General features: G+C 37.3%; 1 pseudogene; it reads left to right on the forward strand.

The window, feature by feature from the left end:
* Nucleotides 1-5,394: 5,394 nt before the first annotated feature.
* Nucleotides 5,395-7,230, forward strand: LOC102856836 (annotated as a pseudogene).
* Nucleotides 7,231-21,348: the final 14,118 nt, after the last annotated feature.

Below are 21,348 nucleotides of genomic sequence, written 5' to 3' on the forward strand. Positions count from 1 at the left end.
TCATGCTTGGGAGGGTGAAGGGACAGTGCGGGAGGTGCGGTTGGCACAGGATAGAGCAGGGTTTAGGGCTGTTGTGCATAGGGTCGCTATGAGTCAGAAATGACTCGACGGCACATAACAACAACAACAACATTTTAACATCAACTCCTCTGTCTTTTAGACAACCACACAATAGACCAAAGAGAGGGGCAGATTATGAGGGCCCAAAGACTATAAGAATTGATAAAAAAATCCTTTTTAAAATTCTGACATTTTTATTCCTTCTCTTAGGCTATGGATATAGTGAGCTGCTTGCAGAGATATCATAGAAAGAAACTAAGTTTCTACATTCTAAACCATTTTCTACCTTTAGAATATGAAGATTTTATAATATGTTTAACTATTTTTTTCAAATCACCAGTTTTGCTCATTACTCAACTAGATGAAATTTTCACATGAGTGTGATTTTAATCAGAGGCCAGTAGAGTCTGACTCTTTTCATATCCACACTATGAACACTTAAACTATAAGTAGTATCTTTCCCGCTACTGATCCTTCTTTCCTGTTTCTAACTTTTGCATTCCAGTCACTCATTATTATCAAAGTGACTTGGTTGCATTTTCAGTTGGTTTCTGGCTGCAAAAGTTGGTAAAGTCATCGTGAATAAATTTGAATGATAGTGGTGTTAACAAGTCTTCCTTGTATGCATGTGGATTTTAGCCTGTCACTCGCAAGATTGTATTTCAAGATGGATCTAGAAATGATCTTTTTAATTATGAAAGCAGCCCCATTTTTCCTCACTTTTCATTTCCAACATAGTAGGTCATATCTGAATAAAAATGTCTCATGCCAACCCAGGAATTGATGGAATACTAATTAATATATTTCAACAAAGAGAGGTTGCCATAGATGCATTTACCAGATTACACCAAGAAATCTATAGGATAACCTCCTACCAACTAACTAGAAGTTGTTGTTGTTATTTGCAGTCAAGTTGCTTGTGACTCCCCTGAAACTTGCCAACCTTCTTGTCTCTGACACACGTACCCCCACTACCCTAGTCACTGAATTAATCCAATTTATCAGAAGTCTTCCTCTTTTGCACTGTCCCTCCACCCTTCCAAGCAAGATGTCTCTCTCCAACAACTAGCCCCTCCTTGCAATTGAAAGAGATCTATATTTATTCCCGTTCCAAAAAAAGGTGACTTGACAGAGTTTGGAAATTATCAAACAATATCACGACTATCATATGCAAGCAAGATACTGCTGGAACAAAGCATCAGCAGAAAACTACCAGATGTGCAAGGTGGGTTTACAAGAGGCCACGGAACTAGGGACATCATAGCCACTGTTAGAAGAATCTTGGCTGAAAGCAGAGTACCAAAGGACTGTCTATCTGTATTTCATTTGCTGTGCACAGGCATTTGACTGTCTGGCTTGCAACAAATTGCACCTAACATTGAGCAGAATGGGGATGCCAGAGCATTTAATTGTGCTCATACAAAACCTGTACTTTATACCAGAACAGAACAGGGAAACACTGTATGGTTCAAGATCAAAAAAGGTGTGCATCAGGGAAGCATCCTATCTCTAAACCTTTTCAATCTATATGCAGAACCGATCATTTGGGAGGCTGGATTTTATGACACTTTGATGATGGCTTAGGTCACAAGTCACTTCTTTGACGTCTTGGACCTCACAATGTTGCTGGAACCTCATGCTGGTTTAAATCCAAATCCCATGCATCAGTTTCAGGGAGGGAGGAGGAATGTGCATCAGGAATAAGACTAAGCAATAACCTGTGTTATACAATTGACACAACCTTGCTCACTGAAACTGAGTAAGACATGACTGGGCCAATTGGTAGTTTCATGACAAAGACTGAGATTCTTAATGACTTAGCTTGTTTGGTTCCACAATTAACACTCTCGGCACCAACAGTCAGGAAATCAAAAGACGAATTGCATTGGACAAGTCTAAGACTAAGTCTTAATCTAAGTCTAAGACTAAGGTGCCTGATACAGGCCATGGTCTTCACAGTTACTTGCTATGCATCAGAGAGTTTGACAAAGACTAAAAAGAATTGATGCTTTTGAGTTGTAATGCTGGAGAAGAATATTGAACATACTATGGACTGCCATGGTCTGTCCTGGAGAGAATAAAACCAAGTTGCTCCCTACAGATCAGGATTTTGAAATTCCATCTCACCTCCTCTGGGTATGTGGCCTGGAGGGACCAGTCCTTGGAGAGGGACATCACGCTTGGTAGGGTGGCAAGACAGCACAGCCGAGGAAGATTTAGAATGAGATGGACTGACTCAGAGACTGGAAAAATGGCATTAGGTCTGATGGAGATGATGAGATTGGCTCAGGTAGGGCAGAATTCAAAGCTACTCTACTTAGGGTCACTATGAGTCACAGGTTACTCTACCTCACATAACAACAACAAGCTAGTATCTATTTTTGATCAAGGTACAGAGGACTAGAATACTTTCTTGGGTCTCCTTTCTATTGGTTGTTTTGTCCTTCATATGGTGGGTATTTTCCATCTTGTTTATTAAAAAGAATAATTTTTTTCCATAGATTTCAAAAAGTTACAAAGAACATCTCATTTTAGCTTTGTTGTTTATAATGGTAGGTTTTCACCTAGCTAGAACCAGCAAGTTCCACAACATGCAAATTAATATTAGCAGGCCTTTGCTCAAACCCTGATATATACACAAGAAATGCACCCACATTTTGACCTGTCTGATCAGAAATTGACTTGATACCACATAACAATAGCAACAGCATCCTATGAGAATTCAAATGTTCCCTAATAAAGACAAATACTTGTGGCATTTCTGTTAAAGCAGCCCTAAGATACTAAAACAGAAATTGAAGGCTTAAAGTAAATATTTTCTCTTTGTTTTTGTATGTTATTCAAAGATGATTATGCTGTGAATGGCTCTAATTCACTGCAATGGTCCTAAGGCAATGTTCCAAGTGATCTCTTCATTTCATCAAAGTGGCATTGTTAAGAAACAGCATCTTTCATAGAAACAACAATTGGAACAATTAATTAGTCTCAATTTTAATTAAACGATGATCTCATTTAGCTCTGATTAAATTACAACACTTAGACAAATCTAGACAGAAACATTTAGCAAATTTAATTAGGTAGGGTATTGCTTTTCTGTATTACCACACTGAATGACTTATAGTAGGGTGCTAGTGTTTTTCCTGTGTGAAGACTCTCTCTACTTCTATTATATTCAAATATGTAACAATTGGCAAATTAAAATTGCTTAAATTATATCATACATTTTTAAAATATTGCATTATTGAATTTTTTTACCATAGGTGGTCAGTAATTCTTCTTTGCAAAACAGTAGTAATAAGGAAATGGTGTGATTTTCACAAAAATGTAAAAATTACTTTGATTACACAAGGGTTGATTTCATTATAAACAGCCTAATTACCTTATCTCTACTATCTTTATTTTTATTCTCTGAACATGAATTGTAAATCTTTTAACCAAACAGATGGATTCTGTTTGTTCCTGTTTGCCTCGTTCTCTCTTTACCTTTCCCAGTATTTGTGGCTGTGATTAAACTTTAAATTATTATAAGCAATAATGTAACATTACGATTTTTGACCCTCTTAGAGAATTGTTTCATATGAGTTTAGAAATTAGGTGCAGCTTCCTAAATAGCAGCGATTGAAGTAAGATTGAGGTTAATTTTCTTTCAAAATAACAGCAAATTCAGAGATAGGCAATATAGTACCAAAGTAGGTGTTAAAGAATACATAGGCATGAAGTCTGATCACTCTTTAATCTTTTTTTCTCAAGTCTCTAAACAAGAAGATTATTTTTGCTGATGCACTTATATTTACTTTATGGGATACGCAATAAGAGAATACGCAAAGGACAAGCAAAGAAGAGCATGAGCTAAGTCTGACAAGGGGTTAAGTTTTGATTTTAATTGTTGATGCAAATATTCATTGTTAAAGAGATAATGCAACTTTATAATTTCTTATAAAGCAAAAAACAAAAGCTTCACAGGGTCAAATGCTTTACAGGGTCTCAGGAATGTTTTCTTTTTCTTTTTTAAATAAAATTTTTATTTTATAGTGGCATACTTACAAAGTTTGTATACATTGTTTCTTACACTGGATCTTTCCCATTTTCTTTACCCACTTTTCCCTCCACCCATCAAATTGTGGGACCTTATAATTACTATCCCCACCCCTCTGCTCCTACAGCCCTTTGTGGATCCTCGTATATGTTCTACAAGTGGTTTGATGGGGAGTTTTTTTATGCTCAACATACAGATATATACACAAAATCAGTTCCAATGAATGACTAAGCCATTACTGGGTCTTGTGACATATCTGAGACAAAAAAAAGTAGAATTGTACCATGTATTTACTTGTAAAATTTGGTCAACTTTTCCTTTTTTGGGTTTATTGCTGCTCTACTTAGTTTTATGCCAAGGCTCACATATTGATGCTCACGGCTGTAGGATGACTTATAGAGAAGGTGGGCGTGGACTATGACTCAAGATTAATTCTGTTCTTAACTTTTAATACTGTACTTTTAGTATACTTACTAAAACCCTCATGTGATAAAAATGATAAATACACTCTCTTAATTAATAAAAGTTGAGAAGTTCAATTCCACTAAGAGATTCCTTGAAAGGAATGTCTGGAGATCTACAATTATAAAAGCAGCCTTTGAAAACTGCACAAAGCACAGCTCTACCGGGACCAATATGAGATCATCATGGATCAGAGTCAACTTGATGGCTAAAGTGTGCTAAGTAAATTCCTTGGATTATAATTCAAACTTCATGGTTGTGTCATATGTGCTAATTGAACATTACTTATTGACAATGGTAATAACAACTATAATCATATCTCTCTGAGAGGCACAAGATCAGAATTAAAGGTGATAATGCAAGCAAAATGCTGACAGCAACTTGTAGTAAGCAACTAACAAGTTTAGTGATCTATAGCTTATGATTCTAATGTTTTAGATTCTGTTAATATTTTTGATAGTGTGAAATAAGCATAATATGCCTTATTTATTAAGAAAAAGAATATAGTTTGATTTTTTTAATTTTTTTGTCTTTTTACTAATATTTAATAATTTGTTTTAAAATGTAATGATTAAAAATTTTGCACTATATATCTTTTTGTTGTTGTTGTTGTTGTTGTGTACCATTGAATTAGATGGACTGGCACTCCTCCAGTGGAGCTTTTGTTGGATTTGAACAGTGCACATTCGGGATTGTTGCACAACCAGAGCTCCCTCATGCTCTATATCATTTCTTAAGTATAATCTTTACCTTACTTAGCTTTAAACTTGGCTGGTGGAAGTCAGGAAGAGAGTGACATAGGATAATAATTTGGGATCTATGATACCTATTACATAATGATAGAACACTATATGAAAATAGAGAAAATTGAGGCAGGTACCTATGGAGTTGTGTATAAGGCTAGACATAGAACTACAGGTCAAATTGTAGCCATGAAGAAAATCAATCTTGAAAGTAAAGAGGAAGGGGATCCTAGTATGGTGATTCAGGAAATTACTAAAAGAACTTCATCATCCAAATTCAGAGTCTTCAAGATGCGCTTATGCAGGATTCCAGGTTATATCGCATCTTTGACTTCCTTTCCATGAATCATAAATGGGAAGGATCCAGGCAAAAAGACAGGGTAATAATGAGTAAGGTACAATGGTAATTAATTTTATAAAACATAATGAATTAGAAGGAGGACCTGAAGCACTTGCTGCAGAAAGTCAAGGACTGCAGCCTTCCATACGGATTAAGACTCAACATCAAGAAAACAAAAGATTCTCACCACTGGGCCAATTGGCAGCATCACGATAGAAGATGAAGAGATTGAGAGTGTTGACAGCTCAGTTTGTTTGGCTCTACAGTCAACACTCTTGGTACCAGCAGCCAGGAAATTAAAAGACGAATTGCATTGTGAAAGGCTGCTGTCAGAGACCTTTCCAAAGTACTGAAGAGCAACAATATTAGTCTGGAGACTAAGGTGTGGCTAATACAGTCATAGGCTTTGCAATTACTTGGTATGCATCAGAGATCTGGACAATGACTAGGGATGACAGATGGAGAGTTGATGCCTTTGAGCTGTGGTGCTGGAGAAGAGTATTGAATATACTATGGACAGCTAGGCTAACAAACAAGTTCATCTTGGAAATGGTGGAGCCAGTCTGCTCCTTGGAGGCAAGGATTCTGAAACTCCGTGTGACATACTTTGGACATGAGGCAAGGCAGGATCCGTACTTGAAGAGGGACGTCATGCTTGGGAGGGTGGAGGGACTGTGCAGGAGAGGAAGAGCCACAATGAGATGGATTGGTTAATTCACTGGGGTAATGGGAATAGGTGTGTTGGAGACAATAAGATTGGCAAGAGATATAGTAGCGTTTAGTGCTGTGGTTCATAGGATCACTATGAGTTGCAGGTGACTCAACGGCACATAACATCAACAACAACAATGTAGGAGAATTAATATATGAAACACAGTGTGAATTAAGAATGGTGTAAAACACAATATATAGGAACATTATAAGCAAACCTATTTAAAAAAATTAAAATAATGGAAAAAAAAGGATTTGGATTCTATCTCTGCTGACCATTTCATGGATTTTTTACTTGTTAAGAGCTGTCTGTACCAAATCTTAAAAGGAATTGTGCTTTGTCACTCCAGAAGAGTCCTTCACGGAGACTTAAAACTGCAAAATCTATTGATTGATGACAAATAAGCAATTAAATTGGCTGATTTTGGACTTGTCAGAGCTTTTGGGATAACCATTAGAGAATTTACCTACGAAGTGGGGACTCGGGTACAGATCTCCAGGAGTATCACTGGGTTCATCTCGCTATTCCACTCTAGTTGGCATATGAAGCACAGCCACCATATTTGCAGAACTGGCAACTGAAAAATCTATTTTCCATGCAATTCAGAAATTGATCAGCTCTGCAGGATATTTAGAGCTCTGGGCACTCCCAATAATGAGGCATGGCCAGAAGTGGATTCTTTACAGAACTGTAAGAACATATTTTCCAAATGGAAACCAGGAAGCCTAGCTACTCACATCAGAAAATGGAACTTAAATGACTTAGATTTGCAACATAAAATGTTAGTCTATAATCCCTCCAAGTAAATTTTTGATAAAATGACACTGAATCATATCCATACTTTAATGATTTGGACAATCCCATTAAGAAGACCTAGCTTTCTGGCAAAAAAATTCTCTATGTTATATGAACTTTTAAACAGTACTTTTTACTGTTAATGCTGTTTTTGTCTTCTGTACTTTTCTGAGTTGTAAAACCCAACCTGTATTTCATGTGCTAATTCCTAAAGTATAAGTAAAATGTAAATATTATTATATATAAATTTAAATATATAATCTGTACATGTATGTGAATCTCACTATAACACCTGTTACTGGAATAAAATTATAAAAAAAAGTATATTCTTTACATCTTTTTAAAGATTTGAATCAAAGACTAATCTGTTACTTTAGGGATGGAGGGGCTTCTGTTTAATATTTTTCTATTTTACCCCCCTTTGTGTTAATGTTTCTTAACTTTCTTATTCAAGGGGCTTGTGGTACAGAAGATTGATTGTTCAAAACAGCTTTCTTTGCCATGGGCCTTGACTTGTGCCATGTGGCTGAGTGTGACTAGTAATGGGACTAAGGTAAACAACACCTTTGGAAAAGAAATATACAAAGAAATATTTAGATTAATAATAATGAAATGTGTCAGACTTGTCATCCAGCCAAGCTTAAATTGAACAAGTTTAGAGTTAGAAAATGGGAATTTCTCTGTCTTTCAGAAAGAAGAAACTTAAAGTATAGCCCATCATTCAGGTCCAGAGATTGCTGTGCTAGACACCATGAGACCTAAATGCAATAGCATCCCAACCATCACCACATACAATTGAGTCACATGAGACTCATACCTAGCCTATGGACAACAGCTCTGAACCCTGCTCTATGCTGAGCCAATTTCATAGTCTCCAACACACCTACCCCCATTACTCCAGGTCACTGAGTCAACCCACCTCATTAAGAGTCTTCCTCTTTTGTTATGTCCCTCCACCATCCAAAGTATGATGCCCCACTCCAAGTACTCGTCCCTCCTTGCAACATGCCAAATGAATGTTTGTCAACCGAAGCTTCAGAATCCTTGCCTCCAAGGAGGAACCTGACCTCACCCTCTCTAGGATGAACCTGTTTTTTCTCCTAGCAGTCAATGATATATTCAGTACTTTTTTACAGCACCACAGCTCAAAGGCATCAATTCTCCTTCTATCACCCCTACTCATTGTCCAGATTTCTGATTCATAGCAAGTAGCTGCAAAGACAATGGGCTGGATCTGGCACACCTTAGTCTCCAGACTGACATCATTGATCTTCAGTAATCTTGAGAGGTCCTTGACATCAGACTTTCCCAAGGCAATTAATCTTTTGATTTCCTGGTTGCTGGTACCAAGTGTGTTGATTGTGGGGTCAAGCAAAGTGAAGCTTTTAACAATCTCAATCTCAATCTCAATCTCTCAGTCTTTTCACTGTCTATCATGATGCTATCAATTCATGTCTTTCTTGATATTCAGCTTCAGTCCATATAGAAGGCTGAAGTTTTTGAACTTCTGTAGCAAGGAGAAGCAACATGAAGCAATGTATGAGCAATAGCCTGTGGTGATGAAGCAAGAAGTTCAAACTACTCTGAAGGAATTGGTAAACAACAAAGCCCAGGAATTGACGACATAACAATTGGCATATTTCAACAAACAGATGCTGCACCGGTTGTGCTCACCAAGTTGTGCCAAGAAATCTGGAGGACAACCACCTGACCAACTCACTGGAAGAGATCGATATTTGTTAAAAAAAAAAAAAAGTGATCTAACGGAGTATGGAAACTAATGAGCAATATCATTAATATCACATGCATGCAAGATTATGTTGAAAATTATCCAAAAAACAACTGGAACAACACATAAGCAGATAACTGCTGGAATTGTAGGCTGGGTTTAGAAGAGATTATGGCATTAGGGATATGATAGATAATATTAGATGAATCTTGGCTGGAAGCAGAGATTACAAAAAAAATGTCTATTTGTGTTTCATTGACTATGCAGACATTTGTCTGTGTGGATCATAGCAAACTATAACTGAGAAAAATGGGAATCCCAGAATACTTGGTCATGTTTATGCGAAACCTGTACTTGGACCAGGAGGCAGTCGTCAGAACAGAGCAAGGCAACACTGGATGATTCAAAACTGGGAAGGGTGTATGCCAGGGATGTGCACTGCCAGGGATGTGCACTGCCAGGGATGTGCCCTATCTCCATATATTTTCAATATATATGCAGAATAGATTATCCAGGAGGCCAGGCTCTCTGAGGAGAAATGTGGCATCAGGATTGGAAGAAGATCATCAACAATCTGTGTTAGATGACATAACTCGACTTGCGGAAACTGAGGAGGACCTGAAGTGCTTGCTGCAGAAGGTGAAAGACTGCAGTATTCAAGATGGATTAAACCTCAACATCAAGAAAACAAAGATTATCACCACTGGGACAATTGGCAGCATCATGATAGATGATGAAGAGATTGAGATTGTTAATAGCTTTAGTTTGCTTGACTCCATAATCAAAACTCTTGGTATTAGCAGCTGGGAAATTAAAAGATGAATTGCATTGGGAAAGTCTGCTGTCAGAGACCTCTCCAAAGTACTGAAGAGCAACGATGTCTGTCTGGAGACTAAGGTTTGCTGGATCCAGGCCATAGCCTTTGCAATTACTAGCTATGAATCTGAGATGTGTACAATGACTAGGGATGATAAAAGAAGAATTGATGCCTTTGAGCTGCAGTGCTGGAGAAGAGTATTGATTATACCATGGGTTGCTAGGAGAAAAAAACAGATTTATCTTAGAGAGGGTGAGACCAGGTTGCTCTTTGGAGACTAGAATCTGAAGCTTTGTCTAACATGCTTTAGACAAGTTGCAAAGGGGACCAGTCCATGGAGAGGGACGTCATGCTTGTGTGGGTGGAGGAAAAGCACAAGAAAGACCCTCAATGAGATGGATTGGTTCAGTGACTAGGATAATGGGAGTAGGTGTGTCAGAGACAATGAGATTGACACAGGATAGAGCAGGGTTTAAGGCTGTTGTACATATAGTTGCTATGAAACACAGACAACTCCATTGCACATAACAACAACATGTACAGTAGAGCACACTTACACTAGCAAATATGACAAGTGAAGCTGAACTCTCAAATATGGAAACACAAAGAAGAAATGTTGTAAGCAGACACTAGTGATTAGAACATGGAATGTGAGAAGCATGAATGTAGGAAAATTGGACACTGAAATGGAATACATAAAAATTGACATATGAGGTATTGTCAAAATGAGATAGACTGGCATGGGACATTTTTAATCAGACTACCATATGGTCTACTATGTCAGAGATGAAAAGGTGAGAAAAAATGAGGTTGCTTTCATATTTAAAAAAGTCATTTCTGGCTCTATCTTGAAATACAATGTTGTGTTGTTATTGTTGATTGCTTTCAAATTGAACATGGCTAATAGTGACCCTCTGAACAAAAGGCCTGAAGCCCCTCTACAATTATTGATATTTATCAAAGTTCACAGAGTTTTTGGAGGCATGTTGCTTAGGAAGTGAGTGACAGGATAATATCCATTCACATACAGGGAAGTTCAGTGACCACCACTATCATCCAAATACATGCATCAACAACTGGAACCAAAGAGAAAAAAATAGAAGATTTCTACCAACTTATGTACTCAGAAATCAATCAATCATGCAATTAAAACCCATTAATAATAATGAATGACTGGAATGCAAAAGTTTGGAATAGAGAAGAAGGATCAGTAGTTGGAAAACATAGACTTGGTGACAGAAATGAAGCTGAGATAGAATGCTAGAAGTCTCTACAAATAAATGATTTACTCATTGCCAACCCTTCTAAAAAGAAACATAAGCACAGGCTATTCACATGGATATCACATGTTGATATACATAGGAATCAGAACGATCACATCTGTAGAAAGAATCGCTGGAGAAGCTAGACATCAACTGTGAAAACTAGGCCAAGTGCTGATTGTGGAATAGACTACCAACTTCTGATATACAAATTCAAGCTGAAGCTAAAGAAAATGAAATCAAATCCACAGGAACCAAAATTTGACCGTAAATCTATCCCATTTCAAAACAATGTCAGGAACAGGTTTGAGTCCTTGAACCCTAATGACTACAGACCATATGAGCTATGGGAGGATATCAAGAATATCATCTATGAAAAATGTAAAAGGTCATTACAAAGACAGATAAAGAAGAAAAAACCAAGATGGACGTCAGACAAGACTCTGAATATTTCACTAGAGCACCGAGAAGCTAAAGTAAAGGGAAGAAATCAAGAAATTCAGGGGCTGAACAGAAGATTTCAAAGGACAGCATGGGAAGACAAAGTATTATAATGAAATAAGCAAAGAGCTGGAATCAGAAAATCAAAAGGGCCATACTCACTTGACATTTCTTAAGCTGAAGGACCTGAAAATCAAATTCAAGCCTCAAATTGCAATACTTAAGCATACTTTGGGCGGAATATTGAATAATCCAGGAAGCATTAAAAGAAGATGGAAGGAGTATACAGAGTCACTGTACCAAAAGTAATTCGCTGACATGGAAGAATTTCATGAACAGCTTATCCTGTATTCTCCTCAAATTTTGGAAAGCTAGAACTCTCCCTTCATCTGCTGAAGGATTGCCCCAGCAAATACAGGTCAGGGAATGTGATTAGGAATCTAGCTACAAAGAAAACACGGGACACTTTGTACAAGGAAATTGAAAGAGGGACTTTCATGAACTCAAGAGCTCAGTGTTACTCTGGTTGCATGACTAAAGTAGGTTTTGTTGCTAACCCATTGAGAGTGCTTCTCTGCTCGGTGTAACCTACCAAAGGTCCACCAGGAGAAATACATCAGTCTCCATCCTCTCAATTTATTGCTTCTGAAAATCCACTGCAGTGTCAGCTATCACTCTGTTCTAACATGACAGCAATGAGTTTTGAGACCAAAGGATTTCCTGAAGAACCTCCCTATGAATCTTAAAAAGAATTGGATGAGATCTCAAAGTGAACCTATTCCTTCTAACAGCTGCAATCTAGGAGTTAATATCATGTGCATTTTATTTATTACATATACACAAGTATGTTTTTAGACTTACTAGGTTCTACTTATATCCATGACAGCCAAACTTCCCTATGTATCTGGTTCTATTGATCTGCATGTAGAGAGTGAGAAACAATGCTGCCTGAGATCTTAAGTCTATAGCAACACTTGCACAAGGCTGAACACATAGTGGAAAATCAGGAATATTATTGAATGAAAAAAATACTTCCCATATATTAGGATTTTCCTAATATACAATTAATTTTATCCTTAAACCAATTCTCTGATACAAGCCACATTTCCCAGACATAATTAAGTTTTAAAAGATTAGAATGTTTTAATATCTAAAATCTGATGTGTGGTGCCTAGAAACTCCAACAGACACCACCTGTTTCAAAGACATGACCTGCCATGCCACAAGAATAATGTTTTAAAAGGTTTCACACTATATCACAATGTGTCAGTAATACAATTGTGCTATTTAAAATTGTCTATTCTCTCAGTAATTTATTTTAGCTGGATTTGCATCATCACTATTTTGCCAATATATCTTTTTTTTTGCCAATATATCTTTTACAGACAAAGAAATTTAAAATTAAATAGAACAGAAAATACATAAATAATATGTGAAAAGACTAATAAAGAGGGCATGAAATAAATGTGTGTGTGTGTGTGTGTTGTGCTGTGCTGTCGAGTTGAACACTACTCTTAATGACCCTATGAACAAAAGACTTGAATCCTGCTCCATCTTGTGGCATATTCACACTTCCTTACACACATGAGCCCAGTGCGACAGTCAGTAAGTCCATCCACATAGTTGAGGGTTTTCCTCTCCTTTGCCGAAACTCTCCACCCTTCACATCATCATGTCCTGCTCTAAGGAATAGCCCCTCCTAACAGAATGCCCAAAGTATGTGAGGCAAAGCCTCATCATTCTTGCATCCAAAGAGCACTCCGGCTGCACCCACTCCAAGACATAACTGTTTGTTCTTTTGGCCATCTATGGGATGTTCAATGCTCTTCTCCAGCACCAAAGCTCAAAGGAGTCAATTATTTTACTGTCATCCTTATTCATTGTGCAGCTCTCAGATGCATAGCAAGTAATTGGAAAGATTATGGCCTGAATCACACACACCTTCATCTTCAAACAGACCTCACTACCTCTCAATAATTTGGAAAGGTCCCTAATAGGAAAGTCTAAAACTGAAGTATAATCTCCATTTTAGTGTTTTGAGATAATTCTGGAATCCATTTCAGATATTTTAAACTACCTTTTCAAAGGCAATCCCTTTGACCATGCTTGCTGCTTACTTGGGCTATATCCTCAACGACAATCTTCCTTCCTCTGAGGTCTGGCCTGTGCAAGATGTTAGATAGAAAAAAAGTAGAAACAGAGAAAGAACAGCTGTTTCCAAGAAAGGAACAGGCCTTTGTTACGTACACCTGAGAGGGATGCTGAGTGGCTGTGTGCATAGAAAATAAAAATGGTGTGCAGGCAGGCAAAGACAGTTTCCCTTTATAGGGCTTGTTAAGGAGATTTAGACAGGAAGAAAGCTTGCTCAGGGATTTGGAGGCAAGGGGTCCTGCCAGTATGTGATTAGGCTCAAGCCTTATCAAGATCTGGTCATCCAGTCAAATTGTCAGGATGTGGTCAAGCTTTATCAAGAGATCAGCATCCTCAAAGAATGGTCAGGCCTGGTGCTCAGGCCTGGGGAACTGTGACATTCTTCCTTCACAGGATATGCAACTCATTCCCAAGTGGTCTTTATGGATAGCAAAATGAAAGCTACAATGTACTTTTGATCATTCATGTATGAGTTACAGATCTCCAATTTATTGCCTTTGAGTTGGAGCTGTCACAGAGCTGATCCTCCAATGGGTTTTTGAAGCTGTAAATAGCATGAGAAGAGATTACTCCTTTCTCGCTCCTGCAGAGAAGCTGGCAAATTGGATCCATCAGAGAGACTGCCTGCCTGCCTTTGAATTAGCAGCACAACTCCCTACAGATTATTCCACCAGAGCTTCCTATTCCAGACTTCTCATATCTCATTGTTATAGAGTCAGAACTGACTCATAGTTGATTCTCCAGTAGAGGCTGTAAATCAAATGGAAGAAGATTATTCATCTTCTCCCTAGAAATAGATGGTGAATTTGAACCACTTATCTTTGGGTTGGAAATTCAACACCGTAACTACTAGGCCACTAGAGCTCTGTTACAAACCACTGTTGTCAATCACTTGCTTCTGGATTTCCACCTTTAACTTCTCTGGTGGTCTTTCTCAAATTGTTAATGTTGTTTAATCTAAATTCTTGTTCACAAAATAATTATTGGTAAAATCTTCCTTGATGAAAAGGTTTAATGACAACTGTTTGGGCAAATATTTATATAAAATTGTAGCAAAGATAGTGAAGGAAGTTTAAACAAAAGATAGAAAGTTTAGGAAGGTTTTTACTGGTATAAAATAGTCAACAGTAGTCAGAGAAGGGTACTGTTTTTGAGATTGATTTTTTGGAGTGTATTTTTCCCCTTTGTTCCAGAAAAGCTGCCAGCATAGGAGGGAAGTGGTATTGTCTTTTGTTAAAGGAAATTACTCTTATGTTAATGTTTTCATTGTTCCAAGGAGGCTAGTTCTAGGTGTCTTTAATAGTCTTTGGTGTGGATGTTAATAACCTTTTCTCTTCCTAAGACTAAAAACTCATTCATCTACATGAAGATGGAAACAATGCATGGGTGGTTGACTCTCCTATGGCTTTGTAGAGACTATCCTTACTTCTCCCACAGACTCTTACTGGGTTTGAACTATCAAAGATTCACTTCCTTTGAGTTGGCAGTACAATTCCTTAGAAATTATGCCACCATAACTCTCTAAGTACAGTGCTCCATACAGATCTCTCCCTACAAGAACTCTGTGTTTCTTTGAGTATTTCTGGCAATGTTATGGCTACTTTGAAAGTTTGAAAGCTCAGAAAAAGTATTTTCCAGAAATATCAGACTTATTGCTGCACAATCTGAATGGATGCAGAATCTACTTGACAGTAGTTTCATTCTCCTCTTCCTATTCTCCCTCTGTTGTTGTTGTTGTTGTTTGATGCCGTCGAGTCGTAGACGACTCATAGCGACCCTGTGAATGAACAGCCTGAGCACTGTTCGTACATAGAGTTTCCGGAGGCAAGCCATTTTGGAAGTAGATGCCGCCGCTCCTGCTTCCAGGCTTGATTTAGTCGGGAAGCTCCAGCCAACACTGTCCATCATTAATTCTCCTCTGTGGAAAGAACAACCAGTAAAACAAATAGATACGTATTGGAGATGGTGAAAGCAAGTTTCTTGTTAGAGGCAAGGATTTTGAAGCTCCATCTCACATACTTTGGGCACATGGCCAGGAGGGACCAGTCCTTAGAGACAGACATACTTGGAAGGATGGAGGGATAGCACAGGAGAGGGAGACTTCAGATGAGATGGATTGACAAGATAACTGGGACAATTGGATTAAATGTGTCAGAGTCAATGAAACAATCTCAAGAAAGGCAGAGTTCAGAGCTGTTGTATGTGGGATCCTTATGAATTGCTTGTCACTCAATGGCACACAGTAACAACATGAATATTTCTCCTGCCTAGAAAATGCAGTTTTTATGCTACTAGATACTTAGAGGGCTTTATGTGTTATTATAAAGTCATATCTTATTCTACTAAAATTGCAAGGATTTGAATGTGTGAATCATAACAAATTGTGGTTAACATTAAGACTTCATCTGACATACGTTGGTCATATTGTAAGGAGGGACTGGTCCTTGGAGAAAGACATCATGCTTGGGGGGGTGGAGGTCAGGCGTGGGAAGGCCCTCTGGGAGGTGGATTGATTCAGTGACTGGGGCAATCGGGATGAATGTGTTGGAGACAATGAGATTGGCACAGCACAGAGCAGAGTTTAGAGCTGTTGTACATAGGGTCACTATGAGTCGCAAGAGACTCGATGGCACATAACAACAACAACAACAATAACAACAACAACAATTAAGTGTGTCAGGGCTGTATTCTGTCTTCATACCTATTCAATCTGCATGCTGGGCAAATTACTCAAGAAGCAGGATTCTATGAAGAAGAATGTAGCATCAAGATCAGAGGAAGACTCATCTATAGCCTGTGTTATGCAGATGACACAGCTTGCTTGCTGAACGTGAGGAAGACTTGAAGCACTTGTTACAGAAGATCTAGGATTACACCCTTCGATATAGTTTGTATCACAATGTCACGAAAACAAAAATTCTTACTACTGGACCAATATGCAACATCATGATAGTCGGAGAAAAGATTGAACCTGTCAACAACTTCATCTTACTTGTATCCACAGTCAACAACCTTGGTACCAAGAGTCAGGAAATTAGGATATTCCTTGAGCTGAAAAAGCCTGCAATAAGGGGCTTCTCCAAATTATTGAGGAGTTATAATATCAGTATTAGAACTAAGATACTTTTGGTTAAGTCCATGGTTTCCAATCACTTGCGATGCATCGGAGAGCTGGACAATGAATAAGGATGACAGAAAAAGTGATGCCTTTGAGCTATGGTGTTGGAGAAAAGTACTGAACATCCCCTGGACTGCCAAAAGAACTTGGAGAAAGTGTAGCAGCCAAATTACTGTTTGGAGGCAAAGATGATGAAACTTTGCCTTGCATACTTTGGGCATGTTCCTATGAGGGACTATTCCTTAGAGAAGGACATGATGCTCAGAAGGGCAGAGGGTTGGCAAAGGAGAGGAAGACCCTTAACCAAAATAACAAAGTACAATGTCTGTTATGCAATAAAATATTTCCCGAAATACCAGGACATAGAATTAATTTATCAAGGATCAAAAATGTAAAATTAGAATCAGATACATAATCAAGACCTATATCAGAAAATTACTTTCAAATAACTGTAAAGAATATGCTCAATAAAATTTATAGGGGAAAAAAATGGAGGCTAAAGATGAAAAGATGTGATCTTTAACCTATCCATGAAAAATATTACATGAAATAACTAAAAGTGATTTTATATATATATATATATATATATATATATATATATATATATAGGTTTTATATACAAATAGAGATTTTATATATATGTGTGTGTATAGATATATAGATATATAGATGATATATAGATATATATATGAAGAATCAGTAGATAACATCAGGCAGCTGAAATACAGCAAGTAGAGATTATCTGGGAGCTCTGGTGGCCTAGTGGCAAGAAGCTACACTGTAGTTCCAAAGGAACACAGTTCAAGGCCACCAGCTGCTCAATGGGAGAAGGATGGGAAATATCCTCCTGTGAGAATACTGCCTCTGAAAACCCACCGGAGCATCAGCTATAGTTTGGTTCTGACTCCTCTACAATACATACAACAGTAAAGATTATCTAGGACAAGAACTGTGATTATAAATTAGGGGGGAAACCTAGATAAATAAAAGAAATACACTGTATTTTGAGTTTCAAGATAAAAAGAGAGAAAGTAGGTAATACCAGGATTTGAAAAGGCAATAGAAAATAATTTTTATAATTAGGAAAGATTGAGACTCATGAAGTTCTAAGAATCTCATGCAAAGTATAACATACAAGCTATGTAAACATTCTCCTTGTTTCCTCTTCTATATTCCCTTGTCTCCTTTTTCTCATAAGACATTGCCTCATGAAATCATGTTTACTTGTTTATCATCTGCTTCTAGGAAGTAGGTCTCTGTTTGACGATGACAAGCCTTTTTTGTTTATGTTGTAAGTGATACCAGTTAAATCAGAGACTGAGCTATATGGTATACAATTTATATTTTTCTTTAGTAAATGACTATTGAATGCATATAGTATCTTTGAATTGTCTAGAAACACTCCTAATTCTACTAAGAGTACTGTTTTCAAAAAGTGTTTTCACCTGATTTAATGTGCTTCTGACATGAGTGTATTACTACTACTACTATTCACACCCACCCATCAAATTGAAATTAACTCATAGACAACCTTCCAGTAAATTTCTGAGACTGCACATTGCCTCAGAGGAGATTGCTTGTCTTTCTCTTTCAGAGTCTATGATGGATTCAAATCATCAAAGATGTGTACTCTTTGGTTTAACAGTGTAGCTCTCTAAAGACTATGCCACCAGAGCTCCTTTATATAATTGTGGCCAATAATCTTCGCTTTATTATAGTAATTAGTTCTGGTGACACAGTCCATAAAGAATTATGCTGCTACTTGAAGGCTACACATCATAGGCAGTTAAAAAGCAAGAGCGATCATGTAGGAGGAATATGAGTATTCTCTTGTGCAATTGACAGCCTTGGCAACTCAATGTACAGCAGCTATGAGTCAGTTCTAACTTGATGGCAATTTGTATTGATTTTCTTTTTTCCTTTTACTGGTGGTAAATCTAAAATTCAGAATTTTTGTGATTTGCCTTTTGTCAGAAAGCTTATAAGAAGCTTAAAAGTAAGCTCTAACAATAATTGGCGATATGGTATGCTGTGGAGTCAGTTCTTATTCACAGTGAATGTATGCAACTGAGTAGAATACTCAGTACATTTTCCTAGGTCATAATGGGAGCAGATCCCCAGGACCTTAATTTAAAACACCTATAAATTGAAGTCGTTGAGCTGAGGTGTTGGAGGAGAGTACTAAATATCCTATAGACTTCCAGAAGACAAAAAGATAAATCTTGCAGAAAGTGAATTCAGGGAGCTCCTTAGAGGCAAGGATGGGAAAGCTTTGTCTTAAATACCGTGGGAATGTTGTTAGGAGAATGTTTTCCTTGGAGAGAAGCACCATGCTTGGAAGAGTGTAGGCTCAACAAGACCCTCAAGGAGATTGATTGACACAGTGACTGCAACAATGAGCTCAAGTGGTCAGGGATGATAAGGATGACGTAGGATAGAAAAGGGTCCTTATTTATTGCTCATAGGGTTTCTGTGAGTCATCTATGAGGTGGCATTGAACAACAACCATCTTTCACTTAGAAGTTAAATGACTGTTTAACCATTGCACTATTAGGGCATCTTCCTGTGAATATTAGCTTAATAAACTCTGTGTAACAGTTCTGTTAATGATCACAAGGAGTTCATTGTGTAGTTACTTGCCAGTAAGACAGATGGATTGTAATATTCAAAGCACCTTATTGCAGATCTAGGAAAACAGAGAAAATTCTCTCAAAAACTGCCTCCTCACCTAAGGATAGTTACTGGTTTCTATACTTAGGTATTAATCTACTTAACATATTACTACTGTTAGTTCAAAGTTACATTCAAAAGAATTTTTTACATACAGTTACTAGTAATCAGACAACTTTAAGTACAATTTACACATGGCTGAGAAAAAATGCAATTCCAAAAGATAAATGCTAGAGAATGCATTTCCTTTCTCAGTAAACTGACAGCTTAATGTATATGTACACACAATAGCTACAGTCGGGGTCTGAGAACCAAAGATAAGACAATTCAACCAGTTTTTCAGCTTGGAAAACCAGGATGTCAAGGTTTTAGAGCCATACTAAATGCTTGAATAATCCTGAATTTATTAATATAACCATATCAGACCTACTCTGTCCTATGAGCTACTATTAGTTGGCATGAACTCCATAGTTCACAACTGCAATACAGCTCATAGACAAGATAAGAATTGGATATCAATGGTATGTTGTTAGGGAACTCTATTGACCTAGTGGTAAAAAGCTGTGCTGCAATCCCAAAGGCACATGGTTCATATCCACCAGCTGCTCAGCAAGGGAAGATGAGCAATCTCTGTTCGTGGGATTTACTGTCTCTGAAAACCCACTGGAGAGTGAACTATGAGTTGGTTCTGACTCCACTGCACACAACAACAATGACAATATGTTGTAAAGGGACAGCTTAAAAATAAACAAAACCTTAATTATTTTATTACTGAATGCAAGGGGTTCTTTCTGTGGTCAATTGACAATAAAACAAATGGATAGCAATAACCAAAGCACTTTATTGCAGACCTGGGAGGACAGAGAAAATCTCCTCAAAAACTGCCTCCACATCTAAGAATGGTCATTAGTTTTTATACTTAAGTTAGGTGTTACTGTTTCTAGTAAACAAACAGCTTGTGATATAGTTTACACATGACTGAGAAAGACATCTTCAAAGAGATAAATGCTAAACCAATTTTACCTAACTGTGAGAAATTTATTCATAGAGGTAAATCCTAATCCAGAAAAATTATATATTACTGAGAAAAGCAGTTTCAAAGAGGTGAATATTTATCCAGGAAAGATGCATTTTCTTTCCTGGTAAACAGTTTAAAGTACTTTACATGACTAAAGAAAGAAAAATAGAGTTCTAGGGCAAACAACTAGTTTTGTAGGTTGAAGACAACTGTTGTCAGTTTTACAACTATATCATGTGTTTGAATAATCCCAAATTCATCAATACCACCCCATCAATTTCATCTAATGATTTCTGCCATAGTGGTATGAAAAATGTCCTAATTAAAATTAATATACTGAAGGGTCTAAATTTATTCAAAAGTCCAGAAGAAACACTAACTGAATATATGACAAATATGCTTTATTTAAAATGTATGCTTCAGTAAAAGCAGGCTGATGCTTAATGTAACTTCAGCCCCAAACAAACAGAGGAGTGGGCGTTTATCCATTTTCATTGGTTGGGGTAGTCACAGCAGTTTGTACGGTCTTTTATCATTTTCTGTTTTTGCACCACATCTGATCTTAAACAATTAATTACATCCTGTATCAGGTCATAAACCATGTATGGGAAAGTATTCAAATGTCAAACATACATTAACCCGGTGATTTACTCTTTCTCGGAACAGGCTTGCACAAAGTCACATATTCAGGTAAGGCTGATAAGTCAGCAAGATGGAGTCAGTTTGGTTTCATCTTTATACATACTAAATTCTTAAAGCAAATAAAATTGTTTCCCGTCTTTCTACAGTCAATCCAAGAGCCAAAGGAAGACTTTAGTTATTATCACTTCACTCTTTTTTTTCATTCTTTTATTGTTACTATTATTAATTTCAATGAACATCTACAGAGATTTTGGAATTCCATTCCTTCATTGTTGCACTTTTCTCCACCCCCACCCCCAGTTAGTGGCCTTTCCTTGACAAGCAAAAAACAAACTCCTTCATTGGTACACAA

Source organism: Elephantulus edwardii, unplaced genomic scaffold (genome assembly GCF_000299155.1).
Source record: "Elephantulus edwardii isolate Elephantulus edwardi_28Jun2011 unplaced genomic scaffold, EleEdw1.0 scaffold00047, whole genome shotgun sequence".
In the NCBI taxonomy this organism is placed as follows: Eukaryota; Metazoa; Chordata; class Mammalia; order Macroscelidea; family Macroscelididae; genus Elephantulus; species Elephantulus edwardii.